The sequence below is a fragment of the Mustela nigripes genome, chromosome X (genome assembly GCF_022355385.1).
Source record: "Mustela nigripes isolate SB6536 chromosome X, MUSNIG.SB6536, whole genome shotgun sequence".
Classification (NCBI taxonomy): domain Eukaryota; kingdom Metazoa; phylum Chordata; class Mammalia; order Carnivora; family Mustelidae; genus Mustela; species Mustela nigripes.
The window spans coordinates 16870183-16892069 of NC_081575.1; the positions used below are offsets into that span (position 1 = coordinate 16870183).

The 21887-nt window shown below is 42.9% G+C and overlaps 1 long non-coding RNA gene and 1 pseudogene across 1 annotated transcript in view; both read right to left on the reverse strand.

The window, feature by feature from the left end:
• Nucleotides 1–9202: 9202 nt before the first annotated feature.
• Nucleotides 9203–11315, reverse strand: LOC132006985 (BOS complex subunit NCLN-like; annotated as a pseudogene).
• Nucleotides 11316–16275: 4960 nt separating this feature from the next.
• Nucleotides 16276–21887, reverse strand: part of LOC132007519 (uncharacterized) — a 37107-nt gene continuing 31495 nt past the window's right edge. The window contains exons 2-3 of the long non-coding RNA XR_009401383.1: nt 16920–17001; nt 16276–16332 (exon numbers count right to left, since the gene is read on the reverse strand). This is a non-coding gene — a long non-coding RNA (uncharacterized LOC132007519). The remainder of the gene's footprint in view (nt 16333–16919; nt 17002–21887) is intronic.

The window sequence follows — 21887 nt, forward strand, 5'->3', positions numbered from 1 at the left end:
TCATATATATAGGTATTTATATATTTATTTATATTTATATATATATAACACATATTTATATATAATATATGTATATATAGGGTTTTTGCTCTTTTCACTATGTAAGAGTTGTACTAGTTTGCTAGGGCGGCTGTAACAAAATACTACACATAGGGTAGTATAAACAGCAAAAACTTGTCTCACAGCTCTGGAGGCCAGAAGTCGGAAACCAAGGTGTCAGCAGGACTGGTTCTTTCTGAAGGCTATAAGGAATAGTCTGTTCCAGGCCTCTCCTCTAGGTTCTGGTGGTTTGCTGGCTGCCTTTGGCATTCCTTGGCTTCTGCTACATTGTCCCAGTCTGTGCCTTCGTTGTCACATGGCCTTTTCCCTGTGTGCATGTCTGTTCCCCAATTCCGCACCCCCTTTCACAAGGACAACAGTCACATTGGATTAGGGACCCACCCTCGTCCAACATGATTTCATCCTAACTTAATGAATCACATCTGCAATGATCTTATTCTCATATAAGGTCACGTTCTAAGGTACTGGAGGTGAGGACTGCCATTTATGAATTTTGGGCGTACACAATTCAACCCATAACAAGGATCAAACCAATTTATGGTGCCATCTACAATGTATAAGGGTGCCTGTTCTCCTGTATCCTCAGTGACATCAGGTTTTATTTTAAAAAGTGTTTTTTTTTTTGTTTTTGTTTTTGTTTTTTGGCAACTAGCTGAAGGATTGCACCATCGTGGTGAACTGAAGGCAGATGCCTAACCCACTGAGCCACTGAGGCATCCTTATGAAGTATTTTTCAAAGTGCACTTATATATATCAAAAACTATGATTTCACAAAAATAAATCTGTTCCATAGACAAAATCTAAACAGGAAATCCCCTTTTTTCCCTTTGTAAAGAAAAAAACTCATGTTAGAACTGAGAGATGTTGCAACTTATCATTTGTCCATCTTTTGAAACAAGCTGAGCTAAAAGAAATATCTGATGGTGTCTGTAATGTTACAGGTGTATATCGGCAATATGCACCAATGAATTATTTTTTCTACTTTGTGTCCTTCCTCTTATTTCTTTGGTAACATTTTGCCCACATTGTCACTAGTATTTCAGTCTTTCCAATTAAAATGTAAAGACTGGCTTCAAAATGAAACTCAAAAGTTTTCACATATGAAAAAAAGTTAAAGTTGTATAAAAAATAGTGCTTCTCAAACTATGAAGCTCTTCTCTAAGAACTTCCAATTCATAGTGGACCAATACTTCTATAAAATACAATAAAAATTAACTATTAGAAGAATATTTTTTAAAATCACCATGGCATAGAGAATAAAAATCCAAAAATTTAAGAGACTCTGGAGACATGAAAATTACCTTGTCAAGTTTCTATACATTTTTAAATGCTTAATCTTTTTTTAAAAAAGATTTTATTTGTTCATTTGACAGAGAGAAACATGGGAAAGGGAGAAGCAGGCTTCCTGCCAAGCAGAGAACCCAATGTGGGGCTCGATTCCAGGACCCTGGGATCATGATCTCGGCTGAAGGCAGATGCTTAACGACAGAGCCACCCAGGTGCCCCTTAAATGCTTAATCTTAATTCCTGAATTTATTTAGATATGGACTGGTAACAAGTAGTCTACAGACAACACTTTGAGTAGAACTGATATAAGGCATAGACCCTATCCAGGGGTGCCTGGGAGGCTCAGTCAGTTAAAGCATCTGCCTTTGGCTCAGGTCATGATCCCAGGGTCCTGGGAATGAGCCCCACATCGGGCTCCCTGCTCAGCAGAGGAGTCTGCTTTTCCCTCTCCTCCTACCTGCCGCTCTGCCTACTTGGGCTCTCTCTGTCAAATAAATAAATAAATAAAAATCTTTTTTTAAAAAAAAAAGACATAGACCCTGTTCTCAAAGAGCTAAGAATCTTGTTAGGGTGAACATTGTGAGAATATGTATAACTAAGCATAAAACTGTATTATAATCTGTGTTACCCCAGACCTAGAGCATGTAGGCATGATTAATCATCAACTCCATTTCCAGCCCCTCTCCCCTCTTTGGAGGATGAGGAGTGGGGCAAAAATCCCAAGCTTCTAATCATGGCTTGGTGACCAGCCCCCATCCAAGAGCCCACCAAGAATCACCTCATTTAAACAAAAAGATACTCCTATCACTTGGGAAATCTTAAGAGATTTAGGAAGTCTGTGTCAGGAACTGGGTCAAAGGCCAAATATTAGAACAAAAGATATTCCTAATGCTCTTATCACTAAGGCAATTACAAGGGTTTTAGGAGCCTTGTGCCAGGAACTGGGGACAGAGACCAATATATATTTTATCTATTACCCTGCAGTGAGCAGGTTGCTCTCGGTCTCTGTCCCCAGAGACCTACATGAGGAAGGCTCCCTAAAATCTCAAAGGTAGGAAGTTCAGAGAGCCTTCAGGTTAATGAACACACCAACCTACCAGGAGGGGGACCCACCCCGGCTACACAGGAACAGGAGCTCCCATGCTTGGGACCCTTCCAGAGACTGCCTTATGTATGTTTTTATTGGTTGTTCATCTGTATCCTTTATCATATCCTTTTATAATAACCCGGTAAACAGTAAGTAAACTGGGTTCCTGAGTTCTGGGAACAACACTAGCAAATTAATTGAACCTGAGAAGGGGGTTGTGGGAAAATCTGGTTTAGAGTTGGTAGATCAATGCACAGGTGACAATCTGAACTTGCTGTTGGCATCTGAAATAGGGTAGGAGCGGTTCTGTGGGACTGAGCCTTTAACCTGTGGGATCTGATGCTATCTCCAGGTAGACAGTGTCGGAACTGAGTTGAGTTGAGTAAAAGAGATACATAGGAGGAAGACTGAGGTTGTTTCTTATCTTAAAGGTAAAGGGAGTACAACATGGACAAAAGAGCACACATCTACCTTTCCAGAGACACAAAAGATATTAACAGTTAAAAGAGGTAAAACTGTCAAAAAATAGATGAAAACAGCTATATAAATTGTAAAACGTAAGTCATCGTTAATTCATGGTTCTTTTAGTTGTATGACTGGAAAATTCACAGATTTCATGGAGAAAACTGCCATTATTCTGTCTCAATAATCACAATGTGGTCAGAAGAAGTCACACATAGCATTTCTCTCTCTTCCACAGCAACCCCCTCCCAGTTATTTCTTGGAATCCCTGAGAATGTAATCTTATTTGCACTAAGCTCTCAAGTGGTCTTGTCTATACTCTTCCATTATCTGGTGACCTGATACCAGGGCTTTGATGCTGATGCAGTTATCATTACTGGCAGGGCCTACCAGAGGTACTGCTGTCTTCAACTTCTTAGTTTCAAGTATGAGAAGCTAAAGTTTTGTCAGTTAGGTTTAATGAACCCAAGAGGTGCCGGTAAACTTTCCCAGGCCCTTGGTCCCAGACTCATGTACCCTGACAACGAGAAAAACAGCACTATCTATGTGCTATTAGTTAGTTCAGAGTGATTTCACATCCTGTAGCCCCATCATCCCAAACCACACAAGGTGTTAATGTCCCAAGTGGTATCGTAACTGAATCTTCAGTAAGCCTTTCCAACAATCTATGAGACCTGATGCTTCCGTGATGATGTACGTGAAACCAGTGAATCCCATGCACTTCAACCCAGATTATCAGTAGAAGCAACAAACTCTGAGTCTCTGACAAACTAATGTACTTTTAGGTGACTAGCCGTAACCTTATGGCAGGTGGATTGCACTAAATCCCTTCCATTATGGATGGCGCGACAATCTCCCTTAGTAGAAAAGAAACTTTTTCTGGACTTGCTCTCCCTGACGCTGCTGGTACATTCTTCTGCAATGGAGACTAGGGCCTTTTGGGATGCATTCTACTTGAGACATGCAATTTCTCACTGTCTGTGTCCATTTTCAGTAGTTCTTCACATTTTTACCTTTCAAAGGCTTTGGTAGTCTGGTGAAGTTTATGGGCCCCTTCTCAGAGCAGTATTTTTTTGGAAAGATTTTATTTATTTGACAGAGAAAGAGACAGCGAGAGAGGGAACACAAGCAGTAAGAGAGGGAGAGGGAGAAGCAGGCTTCTCGACAAGCAGGGAGCCCGATGCGGGGATCGATCCCAGGACCCTGGGATCATGACCTGAGCCAAAGGCAGACACTCAACTGACTGAGCCACCAGGCACCCCCTCAGAGTAGTATTTTTAAGTGCAACATATAAAACACATAAGACTATTAAGGAAGCCAGTACTATATAATAATATATTGTACTATTTTCAGGCAACTTAGGGTTCTGTGGACCCCAAATCAAGAGGTTACTAATCCTCTACTTTCACTTCCAGATCCATAATCATTTGACCAAACCGTGAACCTCTGCCAGTGAATTGGTACAGAAGAGACGTTGGCAAACTGTAGTCTGTTACCTGGTTTTCTGAAGGAGGTTTTATTGGAACACAACCAGAGCCATATATTTACTTCCTACTTATGGTTGTTTCGCACTGCAAGGGTGGTGTTGAGCAGTCACCACAGAGATCGTATGTGGCCTACGAAGCAGAAAATATTTATTGTCTGCACTTTTAAAGAAAAATTTGCAAGTCCTGGTCTAGATCCTGGCCTAAAGGCCCAGCAAGCAAAGTGGACCAGAAGTATTCCTTGAAGTTCTGCCCTCTGGAGGATTTTCCTTCTCCGTTGTCCCCTGGAGATACCGCTCAGGGCTCTAATGCTGGAAATTTCACTTCTGCCTGTTGCAGGCCTAGTCTGCAGAGCCAAGTGAAACAAGCCTTGAGCCCTCTATGAGGCTGTAGGTGGGAGTCACCGGAGCTATAGGGCACGGACAGCTGTGCTAGGACTTTTACTTGCCAAAATCCATTCAAGCCACTTGCCAAAAACACAGCTTCCACTGAAGATGAAATGCTTCAGGGCACACCTAAATTTAGAGAGAGGCAGTTCTCTGCATGCAATCCAAGACAGGCAGTTTGGATGATGTGGTTGCTTGAAGATATATATTAGAAATCTAATCTCGATCAAAAACTAGAAGCAAGACAGGAACTGGTTTTAAAGGAGAAAAGTTACTTCCTTAAAAGAACATATAGGTTTGTTCCAGAACTCCAGGGATGTCTTGCTGTGATTCACTGGAATGAACTTTCCACACATTGTAAAATCATAACTTGCCAGAAATGTTTTTGGTGCCACTGAGTTTCTTGGATGACAAGGGTCAGGTGGTAGAGCCATGTCCACTAGAGCGTGGACCACATGGAGTACCCTTGCTCTGGGCCTTCTCAAGGAGGGAGGGTTACAGCTTTGTAGGCCAGTACATGGAAAGAGGCAACCAATCAAATGTAATATATGTTTCCTTCAACAGCCACTGAAGTCCAGTAAATAGTAGGGGCTCCATGATGTAACAACTTTCCATTCCCAGTGGACATGTTATCCAATATGTCCAAGGTCACTACTGGACATAACTGGTCTCCCCCACCCCAATTTTACTGAGGTGTCAGCAGGCCCTTGCATTTTCTGGAGAATTATCACAATTTTCTAGCATCTGGGGTACCTGTTAATTTTTGCTCTCCAGATTCAGTCAACACGATGTCATCGATGGTAGACTAGCATAATGATGTCTCATGGGATGATGAGATGATCACTATTTCCTGCAAATTGGTAGCACATGGCTGAAGAGTTGGCACACACTGTGGCAAGACAGTGGTGTTCTGCTCTGGTGTTCTCTGTTTATTGCTCGTTTTGTCGCTATTTCGAATTTTGCTCTTTTGTATATCATGGGGGTTTTTTGCATCAATTTTAGTTCTATAAAATATTGCATTAAAATATTATTTATCTTGGTTACTGAGTGCTTTGACGTTCCCTCAAATTTTGTGTCTGAGCTGAATGCTTTGCTCATCTCACCCCAGCCCCATGCTGATTGACATATAGAGAAGATGCGCCCATTAGATCAATGCTGCTTGTCAAGTGTTTATAAGATCATATTTGGAACACTTGTCACAATTAGAGTTGACATAAAATGAATGATAATCTAAGGTCACTTTGAGACCCACCTGCTTTTTAAAGTAGCCAAATATGAATTAAGTCATCACTGTTACATCTTTCAAGTCATTGATGGCAACATTTATCCCTGCAATTCTATCTACCAGGGAGGCAATATTGCTTTCTTATTAGGGACTGGAGCTCCAGGAGTTTCTGCTTGGTCCTTTCTTCCATAAGTCTTAAAAGCTTTGCCTCTGTGGCTCAAGGAGCCAGGTGGGAATTCTATCATTTATTAAGGATATGCCTGTCATTTATATCTTCAGGAACTGAAGATATTTCCACTGAACTGGGTTTGGTAGTTTCATTGGGCCCAGAGCAAGACCAACAAGGGTCAAAAACTGCACTTGCATCTTGTCAATCCCTATCCTAAGTCTATAACCGGTAACTGTAGTATCCTGGCTGATCAGAAGTTAGTGTTTAACTCAGAACTAGGATTTATTATTCTTCAAAATTTGGAATATTTCCTTTTCACCAGGAAAAATGGCTGCGGGTTCACAGTGGATGGGGGAAGCTAAGAGAAAAAAAAAGTATGCATACATACTTGGGGTGTTCTTCCTTGAGGGTATTTGGCCTCCTTTCATTTATGGGATCTTAAATTTATAAATCAACTTAGATCTGGTAATTGAGTGAAAGGTTATGACTCACTATTGTGGTAGATCAGGACAGTTTTCCATTCACTAAACCAGGAGTTTTGTCAGTTACAGAAGGATCTCATGGCCTCTCCATCCATTTGTGTCCTAGGGCTCTTGCTCAATTATATAATGCCAAAGATTGTTGTGAATTACAATTTCTAGTTACTATACAGGTCCTGCTATGGATTCTAGTAGTCACCCCAGCTGTGTCTACATTGGGTCAGTGCTCCCATCTAGTCTTTGCTAGCCCAGGACCTTAATTACCCCCATTGAGATTAGCAAGCTCATTTTGACCACAATATGTCACACTAGCACACTCGCCTAGAGAAAAGAGCTAATAAGGTTGTTTTAAAAGATAAGAGGGCTTGAGTAGCAAATGTGGAGGGAGCCTGGAGTTGGAAAAATCATACTTTCCACCCATCATAGTAAAGATTAGATCAGGGAGAAAATAATCAACTGATGCTAAAACAAAGGGGGAAATTGTGATGAGCATCAGAATATTTGCACTGTTCTTAAAATGTCTCTCCACAGACTGCTTATTAGTTGCTAGAGAAAACACAGTAATTGTAAAGTGGGAAACCTAGAAAACAACTTGATTGGCTGATGAAAATTTACATCGCCCATGGGGGGCAGCCAGACATCCTGTGCCTCCCAATATTATGCTCTGAGAAGGACACAACATCAATTATGCAGTTGTCTAGCCAGGAATGCATAATGTGAATCTAAACATTAGGAAATATTAGACAAACTGCAAATGAGGAGCATTAAAATAAAAGGAAGGACTGTATTTGTCAAAAATCTCAATGTCAGAGAAGAAAGACTGTGCATGTTTCAGACTAGAGAAGACTAGAGAGACATGACAACTCAATGCAAGACTGGATCCCAGGCTCAAGGGTAAGGATGTGCTAGACAGGGCATTATTGGTCAATGGACAAAACTGAACTATGGGAATTAGATCAAAGCTCTGTAGTCATGTTACATTTTTTTGATTATTTGATATGGCTTTATTTTCTGATCATCCAACTGTGTCCCACAACCAGCCTGAGCGCTCACCAGTCAGTGATCCTGACAACCCAGCCTGCCTTGGGGAGGGATGAAGGCGGAAGGATGAGCTAATGCTGGTGCCTGCGTCCAGCACCCCAGAGTGATCAGTCTGGCTGGGCACTCAGTAAACAGTCTTGGGGGGAGACAGGCCACCCAGTGGGGCACAGAAAAGGGGAGACGCAAAAGAGAACCTGTGGCCCCCATGCCTGCCCCTCCCTAGGCCCGGCTCGGCCAACATCTGGCACGGCAGCCTTGCCAGGAAGTCTGGCTGGAAAAAGGCAGGAGGTCCCAGATGGAGGCAGAGACGCCATCCTGTAGGAGCCTGTCCCTTCCAGCAAGTGGAGAGTTGGTTTCTGGGCAAGGAGTGGCTGGGCAGCAGACCGGAAGATGGCAAGACCTTCTTGGGGGCAGAGGAGGCTGGTGCCTGAGCACCTCATCCCTCATCCCTCATCTTGACCTTCCTCCCTCCCTGCACAAAACACCTAATGGATTATATTGCTAATGAATCGGTGCACCGGGAAGAAACACCTGGGCCTCCATGACGTCAATTTCAGCGGGGCTCGAGTGTCCTCACGCCCCTCTCTTACGAGGCACCTGATCCGTGGGGTTCAGGCCCTGACTGTCCTCTCCAGGTTCTGGGAAGGGCAGCCCTGCCAGCCCCACTGGGGGGGAAGGAGTAGGGAAGGAGTAGGGAAGCTGAGGCTGCACATTTTTTCTGTCATCTCTGCTCAACACTCTCGCTCCTCCCCCAGTTTGGATGCCCTCCTAGGACCCTGAAGCAGAAGCTGTCCCAGAACACATACTCTTTTCTACAGGTGAGGAAACTGAGGCCCAGAGAGACTGAGGTAAGAGGCAGAGGAGCCAGGGGGCCTACTCCAGGGCCGCCTCTTGCCCCAGGGTCTCTGAAGGCACTGGGACCCTAGGGGGACAGGCCCAAGCTCCCTGGGGTGCGGCAGGAGGGCGAAGGCAGTGAAAAGCACAGGAGAGGGCGACTGGCACAAGGAGCCCGACAGGCAGGCCACTGGGAGTTCAGAGCACCAGCTGTCCATGGGGACGTGGGAGACATGCATCCAAGGCTACACCCTGAGCTAGTCCCCTCAGCCCTGGCCAAGGCGGGGGAGACACAAGTCTTCTGAGGAAGGGGCCAGAACCAGGGACCTGGAGGCTGACCCTGCCCTCCTTCAGACAAGAGGAGAGAGTATCTCAGTCACCATAGGGTGACTGGGGCAGGGTGGAGGACAGACACAGAGCTGGGAGTCTCTGGTCAGCGCTGAGGGTAGGAGTAGGGAAGCTGAGGCTGTACATTTCTTCTGTCATCTCTGCTCACAAGCCCTGAGGACGATGGGGTCACCTCCAGGGCTCGGGGCTCAATGGCAGGCTCGTTCCCAAGTCCATGGCTTGGCCCTGGGACTTCCGCATAAATGCTCCTCCAAGGGAGTTCAAAGGACAAAAAGGAGAAAGACTCCCCAAGTCCTCTGGAGCAACACACAAAAGCTCTGTGATTCCAGGTTGGGGCCTCTCAGCAAGGGATGAAGCCCTGCCTTCTTGCCGGCTGCTGAGCAGGGAGGGGTGGCAGGTGCAAAGCTCCCTGCGCTGGTGGGTGGCCACGGCACGGATTCGGGAGCGGTCCCTGAACTGTTTTGTATAGGATGCTGCAGTGCTGGAGGCAGTAGGAGGGTTTGAGTGAGGTCAGGTGCAAACCCTGCCTCAAGGAAGGCCTGAGGGCCACCTGCAAGGTCACCTGCTTCTAGGCAGGATGGAAGGGGGATGCTGAGGACTCACCTGGCCAGGGTGGCCCTCCCACAGAGGCCTTGCCTCCCACCTAAGCTCCTGCTTGCTCACCTGGACTGCTGTGTAGGTCGCCCCGAAGTAGGCACCAATGCAGGTGGCCAGGAGCAAGGAGAAAATGGCTGGCTTGACCCTGTAGGCTCTTATAACCTGCTTCAGGTGGTCATGGAAGACAAACTCAGGGTCTCATTTATCAGCTGTGATGTGGTGCTGCTTCCTTCCCTTCTGGTAGTGACTCAGGAAGTGTTCTCACATGCTGAGGAACATGCAGTATTTGTCCACCAGCTGGGTGGCTTGGGGCTGGCTGGTGAACAATCCCATTGCCAAGTCCAGCTGTTCCTCTTGGATCATCTGCTCTAGGAAGACCAGCATTGTCTCAGGGGTTCCCTGTGCCGGCAGGTTATAAATGACTCGGGTCAGGGCTTCTGCATTGAGCCTCAAGTTGTAGGTCAGAGTTTTAGAACAGACCTGAGATCTCCTGTACATGCTGCTACTGCCCTGGCTGTCATGGGTTAGCGGGGTGGGGCTGGGGGTATCGGGGGCGGGGTGGGGAGGGCTCCCCATGTGGGCCAGGGTGAAGGCAGACAGCCAGAGTATGGTGAAGCACTCATGCTCCCAGGCCAGGATGTTCTCAGTGAGGTTGATCTTGTGTACCACGGAGAACAGCAGCTCCAGGAACTGGCCGCCACTGTCTCCAGCTCTGCAGGAAGTGAAGTTGCAGCATCTCCTTGCAAGGTGGCTGGGACGTATGAAGATACAGGCTGTCCGCTTGGCCCACGGTGTCAGAGGACAAAGGCCACGGTATACTGGCGTATGCTGGAATCTGTGTGGTCTATGTGTCTTCCAATCAGTGCTTGGTTCCCTGGTAGTCGAACTTGCCCCTCCACAAGCAAAGAACAGAAGATTGTACACTGCGTGGGTGCGCTTGTTGGCGTAGAGCTTGGAGAAATCGTGGGTGAGCCGTAGCAATACAGAGATGCCGCTCTCGTTTGAGTCCATGTCATGCGACAGCCAAGAGGCCACTCTGAAGGTGTCGTAGTGAGCCGTAGTGAGACGATGATGGTGGTAAGGTCCTCTCCACCCAGCCACATCAGCCACCAGTCTCTTGCAGCCTTGCTGTGGACTCCGCTCATGACCATCCGGAAGCTGTTGGCCCTGGTTGGGTGGAGCGGTAATTTGGTAACAGAGGCAGAGCCCTGGGAAGCGGAGCTGGCCTGCGCCTGCGTGTAGATGGAGGGCAGGACCTCATCGTGCACAGCAAGGAACATGGGGGCAATGGTCTGCATGGCCAGCAACTTGGACCCCATCTCCACGAATTGCCGGATGACGTCCTGGGACAGAAAGGCCACGGCCTATGGCAGGACCGGGAGCATGGCGCTGGCCACCTGCCCCAAGGACTTCTGGTACTGCTCAGAGAAGCGCCGCAGCCGGAAGCACGCAGCCGCGGCTTGGCTCCGCACGTCCACATCGATGCGTGCGCCTGCGCATTGAGAGCTGTGGTCGCAGTGCCCCCCGCAGCTGGGTGGGGAGGGGTCAGGCTCGGCGGACGCCTTGAGGGTGAGCGTTGGACCCGTAGACAGAAGCCGGTGGTTTTCAGGATGGGACTAGGCAGTAAGGGTGCCTGTGTGGGTCATATTGCTTCCTGCGGTAGATGAACTCGTGCAGTGCATTGGTAATGGAGCCGAGTGGCAGGCATGACACCTTCGGCATGTTCTCCAGGTCCTTGCCCACTTCTAACAGCATCCTGGGCCGCCGTGGGCCACACGGGGCGATTCCTGCACACTCACCTCAGTATGGGTAACCGCCGGGGCCCCTGTATTCATGTTAAACTCAGTGACGTTCATACCTTTACTGGGGTTACCTAAGAGAATATTCCTCTTCTGAGAAAATACACCTTGAAATATTTAGGGATAAAGGACCACGATATAGGCCACTTATTTTGAAAAAGTTCAGAAAGTATTCTGTTTATATATATACACGTATATAAAGAGCCCCACACAAATGCTAAAGCAAATAAGCTAAAATGTTTTTTTTAAAGTGAGTTTTCTTTTATTTTTTAAGATTTATTTATTTGACAGAGAGAGAGAGATCACAAGTAGGCAGAGAGGCAGGCAGAGAGAGAGAGAGAGAGAGAGAGAGAGGAGGAAGCAGGCTCCCCGATGAGCAGAGAGCTTGATGCAGGGCTCCATCCCAGGACCATGAGATCATGACCTGAGCCAAAGGCAGAGGCTTAACCCACTGAGCCACCCAGGCGCCCCTCAAATAAAATTGTTAACAATAGATGTATTTGGTTAAAGGGTATATGAGTAGTTTTTGTGTTATTATAACCCTTCTGAAAGTTTCACATTCTTTTCAACAAAACAAAAAGATATTTGGGCGTAACTCAGTAATTTGTCTCAAGTTTTTAGTGAAGATATAGTCATCTGGCCTTTCAGAGGATGTAATTAGAGAGTGAGCAGGCAAGTCTCTCCCGATAAATTTACACTAGTATATTTCTCTGGCTAAGTATTTGAATTCTTTCCTTTGCATCATGCTGAGGGATTTCTAGGGTTTCAGGATTTAGTCTAGATTTGTGCTAATCAGATCAGTAAGATAATAGAAGTATATCCTAATGCTCTAGCTACCAGACATATGGGCAAACTCTATCATCCTTACTACAGCATCCCAAGTTTCTAGTAACATATAAACTAACAAATTCCTGCAAGTCTTTTGGGATCTTCTACAGTGACTGTGCATTTCGGGTGAGCAGTGGTAGGAGGTCAGGAGCTGCTGCCTCTGACTAGAGATGATACCCTTTTAGCAGAATCAAATAAACCCAGGAGTTTCAGTCTATACTTTGAAGTGAGAAATGAGGGTCGTTGTTACATTTTGGTTTTAACTTATCCAATGTTCTAAAATGCAACATCTCTACCCCTTAGGTCCTGTCATTTCTTAATGTTCCAGAGCAAAAGTTCCGCTGTTTCCAGATGCGTCCTCCCGCCCCCACGAACACTCTGTTCCAGGTGAGCACTGGTCATAACTTACATTGGTCATTTTCTTATTGGGCATTGCTAGATTTCTGTCTTGGATTACTCACTGGAGCTTCATTCACTCCTGCCCTATCTCTGCTAGGTTAGTGGTATGTACTAACTATGAGAAATAGATTTGGAATAAATCTTAAACTTATTCTTGTCAAAGAAATTTAACATAAATTGTCTGATATTCTCTTTCATCATCACAAAACCATGTGAGATGAGGAGAGAAGCTATTATCTGCATTTTATAGTGAGGAAACTGAGGCACAAAGTGGCTAAGGTCCCATACAACATAATGATGGAACTGGTATTAGAATTTAGGCTTTTAGGGGGGTGCCAGCCTGGCTCAGTCAGTAAAGCATGCGACTCTTGATCTTGGGGTTGTAAGTCTGAGCCCCATGTTGGGTGTAGAGATTACTTAAAAATAAAATCTTTTTTTCTAAGATTGTATTTATTTATTTGGCTAAGAGAGAGAGAGAGAGCGAGAGAGAATGAACAAGCATGAACAAGCACCAGGCAGAGGAAGAGGGAGAAGCAGGCTCTCTGCTGAGTGGGGTCCCAATTTGGGGCTCAGTTCCAAGACCCTGGGATCATGACCTGAGCTGAAGGCAGACACTTTAACCAACTGAGCCATCCAGGCCCCCTAAAAGTAAAATCTTTAAAAAAAATGAATTTAGGCTTTCTGTTCTTCATTTTAGTGAAGCATCCCAGGCTCAATGAAAATACTGCCAAGTCCCCTAAAATACTTTGGAAATACTAAATATATACAAAGAATTTTGCAGAGATACCTTTTAACCAAATGAAATAATCATTAGGATACTAAATATCAAAAATGATGTCTCAACTCAAACTCAAAACTTCTCTCTTCCGTACCAGCTTTCTCTTTCATTGTCTCAGTTTCCGCCCAGATACCATTATTCTTTGCTTGCTCTTCTTCCCCTCAGCTTCCAGCTCTGGCTGGCTGCACACCCCACCTAAATTGTGATGGTTTAGGATCATCTTGTCCTAGTATGTATACCTCTTCAGCAGGTACCTTTCTAGAAAATTCAAGCCTGGATATCTTAAGACCCCTTCCGTCCCATGGTGAATATTCTGTACTTTTGTCACACCAGATACTTGAAGTTCAGGCTATACCCACTGCAACCCACTGTCTTTGCTCAACAGTCACAGACAGCTCCAACCAGTCTTTAAATTTATTATTTTAGGTAAACCTCAATCACCACTCCTTGGGCCTTCTGAACCTCAAAGGACACCTATCAACTGTTGTTCAGACTCTAGAGAACATATATCAAACCCACAGTAGTTCCCTTGTAGCCCCTTTAATTTAGTTTGAAGATTTTGAGAGTCAGGGGAGAAATGCACAACATTATGACAATTTTCTAAGTAATCCTCACTCATTGGTTACCCTTTCTGATCACTCTCTTCTTCTCTTGAATAGACCAGAAGTTGGTAGTGGGCTGTTTTACAATGCAATATGTCCTTCATTGGATAAGTTGGTATTTCTTTTTAGAATTGCTTCAGTTGGCTATAACAAATTATCCTAGGCAAAGTAACTTAAACAACATACATTTCTTTCTCATAGTTCTAAAGGCTTGGAATTGGAAATCATGACACCAGCATGGTCAGGAGCTGGTGAGAGCCCTCTTCTTGGTTGTAGATGGCCAACTTCTTGCTGTATCCTCACTTGTTAGAGAGAGAACTATCTAGCTCTCTGGTCTCCTCTTGTAAGAACGTTAGTCCCATCCATCAGGGTTCCACCTTCATGACCTAATTACTTCTCAAAGGCTCCATCTTCAAGTACAATCACATTGGGATTAGGGTTTCAGCATATGCATTTTCAGGAAACAGAAACATTTAGTTCATAACAGAAAAGATAGGTTTGTCACATATATTTTCCAGCAGCAATTTGGAGACAAATATTCTCATTTTAACACTGTGCTTCATGGGTAAGAGAGACATTAAAACATAAAAAGACAAGGATCCTGACTCACATAGCCTAATCTTCTAGAAATCCCAACAGTTTTATGCTGGCTTTTAGTGCACATGATAATTTGTGGTATCGTTATCTACTTAATTCCTAGGAAGCAGCACAAGTTGGTTCAACAACATTTGGTGCAAAGGAGGAGAGGGTAGTAGAGGTTAAAAGCTCAGATCTAGATGATATCAAGAATGGTGAAGTAAGAAACTCGGAGAAACTTCACCATAAAAGTGATGAGGGGGTGCCCAAGTGGCTTAGTTGGTTGGGTGTCTGATTCTTGATTTTGGCTCAGTTCATGATCTCAGGGTCATAAGATCAAGGCCTGTGTCAGGCTCCGTGCTGGGCATGGAGCCTGCTTGAGATTCTCTCTCTCCCTCTCCTCCCCACTCACTCTTGCTCCCTCTTTCTCTCTCTCTAAAAAAGAAAAGGCAATGAATACTAGCCAAAAAACATAAAAGCAAGTTTTCCAGAACTTTAGAAATTAACTATAAAGTTTTAAAAAATCAAGAGAGCATTTCCTCAAGAAAAATGGTTTAATCTTGGTAAGAACACTAAGCTTTGTGCCATTAGAACTTCCCCTATTCCCATATTCTCTCCCCAGCTCTGTGGTAGATTTGAAAATCAACAGCCCACAGTCACAGTGAAAACCAGCAACTTAGCAGCCTTGGGAGGGATCAGAATGATAGAGAACATAGACTTTATACTTCCTGATTTTAAAACTTTCCGCTAAACCACAATAATCAAGACAGCGTCATCCTGGCCTATATAGATCATTGGAGTATGATAGAAAGTCCATAAATAAACCTTCACATCTATGGTCAATTGATTTGCAACAAGAGTGCCATCACCATTCAAGGGGAAAGAGTGGTCTTATCAAAAAAAATGCTGGGACAATTGGATATATTCATGCAAGAGAATGAAGTTAAGCCCTTACTTTACACCATATAAAAAAATGAATTCAAAATGGTTCAAAGACCTGAAACTATAAAACTCTTAGAGTGAAAATAGGAATAAATCTTCATGACCTAGATAAGGCAATTTAGGCACTTAAAAATATTTTATTTTTAAGTAATCTCTATACCCAAAATGGGGCTCGAATTCACAACCCTGAGATCAAGAGTCGCATGCTCCATTGACTGAGCCAGCCAGGTGCTCCAATTTAGGTACTTTTTAGATATGACACCTAAAGCATGAACAGAAAAAGAAAAAATAGATAATTTAGATTTCATTAAAGATAAAAAATTTATGGGGTGCCTGGTTGGCTCAGTTGGTAAGCATCTGACTCTTTGGTTTCAGCTCAGGTCAGGATCTTGTAGTCATGGGGTCAAATCCTGCATTGGTCTCCATTGTCAGTGTGGAGGTTGCTTTGGATTCCATCTCCCCTCTCACTCTGTTTCTCCCCTGTTTGCATGCTCTTTCTTTCTAAAAGTAAAAAAATATATATACTTCAGAGGATATTATCAAGAAAGTGACAAGACAACCCATAGATTAGAAGAAAATTTTTGCAAATTACATATATAAGTATCTTGCATACAGATTATATCAGGAACTCATACAACTCAACAATAAAAGGATACCCCAATTAGAAAATGGGCTATAGATTTGGATGTAAAAAACTTCCCACAAGATGATACATGAATGTTTAATAAACACATGAAAAAACGTTCAGCATCATTAATCATTTAGGAAATGCAAATCAAAATACAATGATACCCACTAGCCTGGCTATAATGGCTAGGAGATATATATTAGATAGATAGACAACCAGGCAGACAGAGACAATAACAAGTGTTGGTGAAATAGGAACACTTACCCATGTTAGTGGTAATGTAATATGGTATACCTATTCTGGAATATAGTCTGGCAATTCCTGAAATGGTTAAACATAGAGTTATCACAAGATCTCGTAATTCCACTCTAGTCTATATATCCAAGAGAAATGAAAACTAATATCCACACAGATGCCTTTACAAATGTTCAGAGCAACATTGTTCACAAAAACCAAAAGGTGGAAACAACTCAAATGTCCATCAACTGATAAATGGGCAAATAAAATGTGGTATATTCTTACAGTGGAATAGTATTGGGCACTAAAAAGTCATGAAGTACTGACACCTTCTACAACATTGATATACCTGGAAAACATTATGCTGCATGAAAAGCACCAGTGAGAAAGACCACATATTGTATATGTCTTTTTGTATGAAGTCCAGTATGGGAAAGTCCATAGAGGCACAAAATGCATTAGTGGTTGCCGGTGGCTGGTAGAAAGGAAGAAGGGGGAATGACTGATAGTGTGTTTGGGGTTTCTTTTGGGGTAATGAAAATTTTCTAGAATTTGGGAGTGGTGATGGTTGTACAACCTTGTAAATATACTAAAAATTAGTGAAAAATTGCTTACTACTTCCTCTTAACCAGATATAAACAGATGATATAATGCTCTAGAGTTCCACTTACCAACTTAAGGCTGAGATATAAATGCAACTCACTTCTTCGGATTTCCAGCAGGAGGCAGAAAAACGGTGTGCCTTGGTGTCTCCTAAAATTATATTCTTGTTTACAAACGAAATTCAAAGGGGATAGTAGATGATGTTTTTAAGACGATGCTTAAACGTTGTTTACAGATTTGTCATTCCCCTCCTCCTGTGAGAAAACTGTGTAACTCTCTTTAAAACGACTTTGTGTTTAAGATGTATTTAAAAATACCAACTCTTAAAAATGGAAAAGCCTCTTTACATAGAGCTGTAATTGCTTAAAAACTGTCAGCATCTACATATTTGAGAATTTTCATTGCGTGTTAAAGATTGATTCATTCAAAAGAAGTGGAAACAGAAGACTGAATATATAGGAAAGAAAGAAAGCAGGAGCTTTCTGGTAGAGTCGTGATTTCCTTGGTACCATATTTGGATTTCACAAAAATCATTACAGGATCTAAGGCTGTTGGCATAAAAGAAGGGCAGCATGGTACACCATCCATCTTTCTCCCTTCAATTTTTGATTAGTGTAGACAAAGCAGTAAGTAGAAGGCATATTGAAGTTATGAAGAAGTATGGGCATCCCTCTGGTAAGAAGTGTGCTATCACCTTTAAAGTAAGGTGTAATGAAAGGATTCGGGGAGACCTTTCCCTTGGGAGCATCTGAATGATGAGTCATTATAAAGAAAGCAGGAAAGGGGCGCCTGGGTGTCTCAGTGGCTTAAAGCCTCTGCCTTTGGCTCAGGTAATTTTCCCCGGGTCCTGGGATGGAGCCCCGCATTTGGTTCTCTGCTCAGCGGGGAGCCTGCTTCCTCCTCTCTCTCTGCCTGCCTCTCTGCTTACTTGTGATCTCTGTCAAATAAATAAATAAAATCTTTTTAAAAAGCAGGAAACAAAAATCAAACACCTTAATCAGTTCCTCTGTTCTTATCTGTTGTTTGAGTTAACCCCATTACAGAGGTGTGGCAGGAAGGCTTTGCTCACAGCCCTTTCGGGGACCACTGTGGTGCGGGAAGGCCAACAACGTGCTGAGAAACAGTGAAGGCGACTGGTTAAGAAAACCCAAATAGTTTCCTCTTCCTTGACAAAACCCAGATCTTTGTGAACCTAGAATATCATCGCAAATTCTGCTTTCCTCACTTTAAAAAGGATTGGATAGAGCTACAGAAAGTCCAGACAAGAGTGTTTTTGAAACTCAGGCTAATAAATATATATATTGATTGTGTAACAAATGTTAGAAATATAATATATATAAAGAGATGTATTATAAGGAATTTGTTCATGTGATTATGGAGGCTGACAAGTCCCAAGATCTGCAGGGTAAGTTGGCAAGCTGAAGACTACTCGAGCAAGCCAATGATATTCTACTCTGAAGATTGGCTTGAGATCCAGAAGGAGCTAATGTTTCTGTTTGAGAGTAAAGCCAGGAAAAAGCTGATGTCTCAGCTCAAAGGCAGTCAGGACAAACTCTCTTTTACTTAGTGGAGTCAACATTTTATTTATATTTTTTGTAAAGATTTTATTTGTCAGAGAGACTGTGCACATGCTGGGAGCAGAGGAAGAAGCTGGCTCCCTACTGAGCAAGGAGCCCAGTGTAGGACTGGACCCCAGGACCCTGGGATCATGATCTGAGCCCAAGGCAGATGCTTAACCTACTGAGCCACCCATGCATCCCAGAGGGTCAACATTTTAATTCTATTCAGGTCTTCAGCTTATTGGATGAGGTCCACTCGCATTATGGAGGGCCATCTGCTTTATTCAGTCTACTAATTTAAATATTAATTTCAGCCAAAAACATCCTCATAGAAACACCCAGAATAATGTTTGACCAAATAGCTGGCCGCTTGATGGCTCAACCAAATTGATACATAAAATTAATCATCACTAGTGGTAAATAGGAAATGAACCCTAAATACTTATTCTCTTGATTCCTCATGTTTTTCTCTTTCCTGTACCATTTTTGCTAGTCTGCACTTCCAGAATTCTGCCTTGATTTCCTGGAGTTTCTTTCCTATTCCTTTTACCAACTCTTTCCCCCACTCTCTGTATTCTGAGTGGCTGATGGTAGTTCTACTCTAAACTAGATGGACGGGGCGCCTGGGTGGCTCAGTGGTTTGGGCTGCTGCCTTCGGCTTGGGTCATGATCTCAGGGTCCTGGGATCGAGCCCCGCATCGGGCTCTCTGCTCCGCAGGAAGCCTGCTTCCCTCTCTCTCTCTCTCTCTCTCTCTGCCTGCCTCTCTGCCTACTTGTGATTTCTGTCTGTCAAATAAATAAATAAAATCTTAAAAAAAAAATAAACTAGATGGACTACTCCAAACCACGTTGCTACTCCAAATCACTTCATTCACAGGTTTATTTACTCCAGTGTGGAGACCCTTGCTGTCATAACCTCACTCTCTAGACTGGCTCTGTTAGGCACTAATGCTAGAATAATTTAAGATCCAGTCTACCAGATCTTTTGGCCAGTGATTTAAATTGTTGGCTGTCACCTACAAGAGGTAATCCAACAGTTGATTTCATTTCCCTAACCCAAACCCCCACTGTTCACAGCTTCCTCTTTTCCCCTGTCACCTCTTTGCTACTACTATGTTCACTTAGAGTATAAACATAACAAGTTTGTGTCCCTCATCTCTTGCTTTATTTTTGGTCCAATTTCATAATTTTAACAGAATTAGACTTTAGAGAAAAAGATAAATTGGACTATATAAAATTTTTAAAATTTTTGTGCTATTGACAATATCATCAAGAAAATGAAAAGACAACCTACAGAATGGGAAAATGTTTGCAAATATATCTTATAAGGCCCAGTATCCAAAATATATAAAGAACAATGACAACTTGGAGCACCTGGGTGGCTTAGTTGGTTAAGTGTCTGCCTTTGGCTCAGGTCATGATCCCAGAGTCCTGGGATCGAGCCCTGTGTTGGGCTCCCTGCTCAGCAGGAAGTCTGCTTCTCCCTGTCCCTCTGCCCATCCCCCTGTTTGTGCATTCTCTCTCTCAAATAAAATCTTCAAAGATTAAAGAACACTGACAACTCAACAATAAAAAGATATATGACCCAATGACATAATGGGAAAAGGATTTGAATAGATATTTCTTTAAAAAAGACATACAAATAGTCATTAAGCACATGAAAACGTGTGTCATTAGTAGGGAAATACAAATCAAAATCACAATGAAATATCACTTCAATGCACTGGTATGGTTATAATAAAAAAAGACGGTGACCAGTATTGGCAAGGACATGAAGAAACTGAAATGCTCATGAAGAAATTGAAATGCTTATTCATTGCTAGTTGGAATATAAAAAGTTTAACTTCATTGGAAAACTATTTGGACATTTCTCAGGGAGTTAAACATAAAGTGACCATGTGATCCCATAATACCACTCTTAGATATATTGAAAATACCCAAGTGAATCAAAAACATATGTCCACACAAAGTAGTACATACACATGTTCATAGCAGCATTATTCATAAAGGCTAAAAAGTGGAACTAACCCAAGTGTCCATCAGCTGATGAATGGGTAGGCAAAATGTTATATATTTATACAACAGAATATTATTCAGCTATAAAAATGAATGAAGTTCTTATACCTTCTGCAACATGGAGGAATCTTGAAAACATTATGCTAATTAAAAGAAGCCAGACACAAGGGGAGAAATACTGTATGATTCCACTTATATGAAATGTTCAGAATAGGCAAATCTATGGAGACAGAAAATAGAATAGTGGTTGCCAGAGGCTGGAAGAAGGAATAAAGATTGGGAAGTGACTGCATGGGTGTATGATTTCCTTTTGGGGAGTAAAAATGTTCTGGAATTAGGAAGTGGTGATGGTTGTTCAACCTCATAATATACTTAAAAATATTGAGTTGTGAGCATACATCTAAACAAAAGGCTGTAAATGGATTTTCATAGGAGCATTATTTATAATAGCCAAATAGTGGAACCAACTCAAATGTCCACCACCTGATGAGTGGATAAACAAAATGTGGTATATCCATACAGTGGAATATTACTCATTAATAAAAATAAACACTGATGAAAGAAATTAAAGTAGCAGTCCCTGGTTGGCTCAGTCAGTTGAGTTTCTGACTCTTAGATTCAGCTCAGGTCATCATCTCAGGGTCGTACATGAGATCGAGGCCCATGTTAGGCTTTGTGATCAGTGAGGAGTCTGCTGGAGATCTTTTCTCCCTCTCCCTCTGCCCCTCCCCCCTGCTTGTGTGCTCTCACTCTCTCTCTCAAAATAAATAACTAAATGTTTCAAATAAAGAAACCAAAGCAGACACAAATAAATGAAAAGTCATCCCGTGTCCATGGATCAGAAGTCTTAGTTGTTAAAATATCCATACTACCCAAAGTGATTTATAGATTCAATGCATCTAATCCCATTTTTAAAAAAAGAATTTACTTATTTATTAGAAAGAGACAGAGAAAGAGCGCATGAGCAGGGGGAGAGGCTGAAGGAGAGAGATAAGCAGACTCTCCACTGAGCATGGAGTCTGATGCAGAGCTTGATCCCAGGACCCTGAGATCATGACCTGAGCCGAAGTCAGATGCTTAACTGACTGAGCCACCCAGGTACCCCCGCCACTATCATTCTTTACAAAAATAGAAAAACAATCCTAAAATCCACCAAAGACTCTAAATAACCAAAGCAATATTCAGCAAGAAGAACAAAGCAGAAGACATCATACTTCCTGATTTCAAAATAAATTATGAAGTGATAGTAATCAAAACAGTATGGTACTGGCATAAAAACAACCATGTAAAAACAACCAGACATGTAGAACAATGGAAGAGAATAGAGAGCCCAGGAACCGGTGCATAAATAGTCAACTGATCTTCAGCAAGTCAGCCAAGACCATTCAATTAGGAAAGGACAGTCTCTTCAATAAACAGTGCTGGGAAAACTGGATATCCACATGCAAAAGAATGAAATTG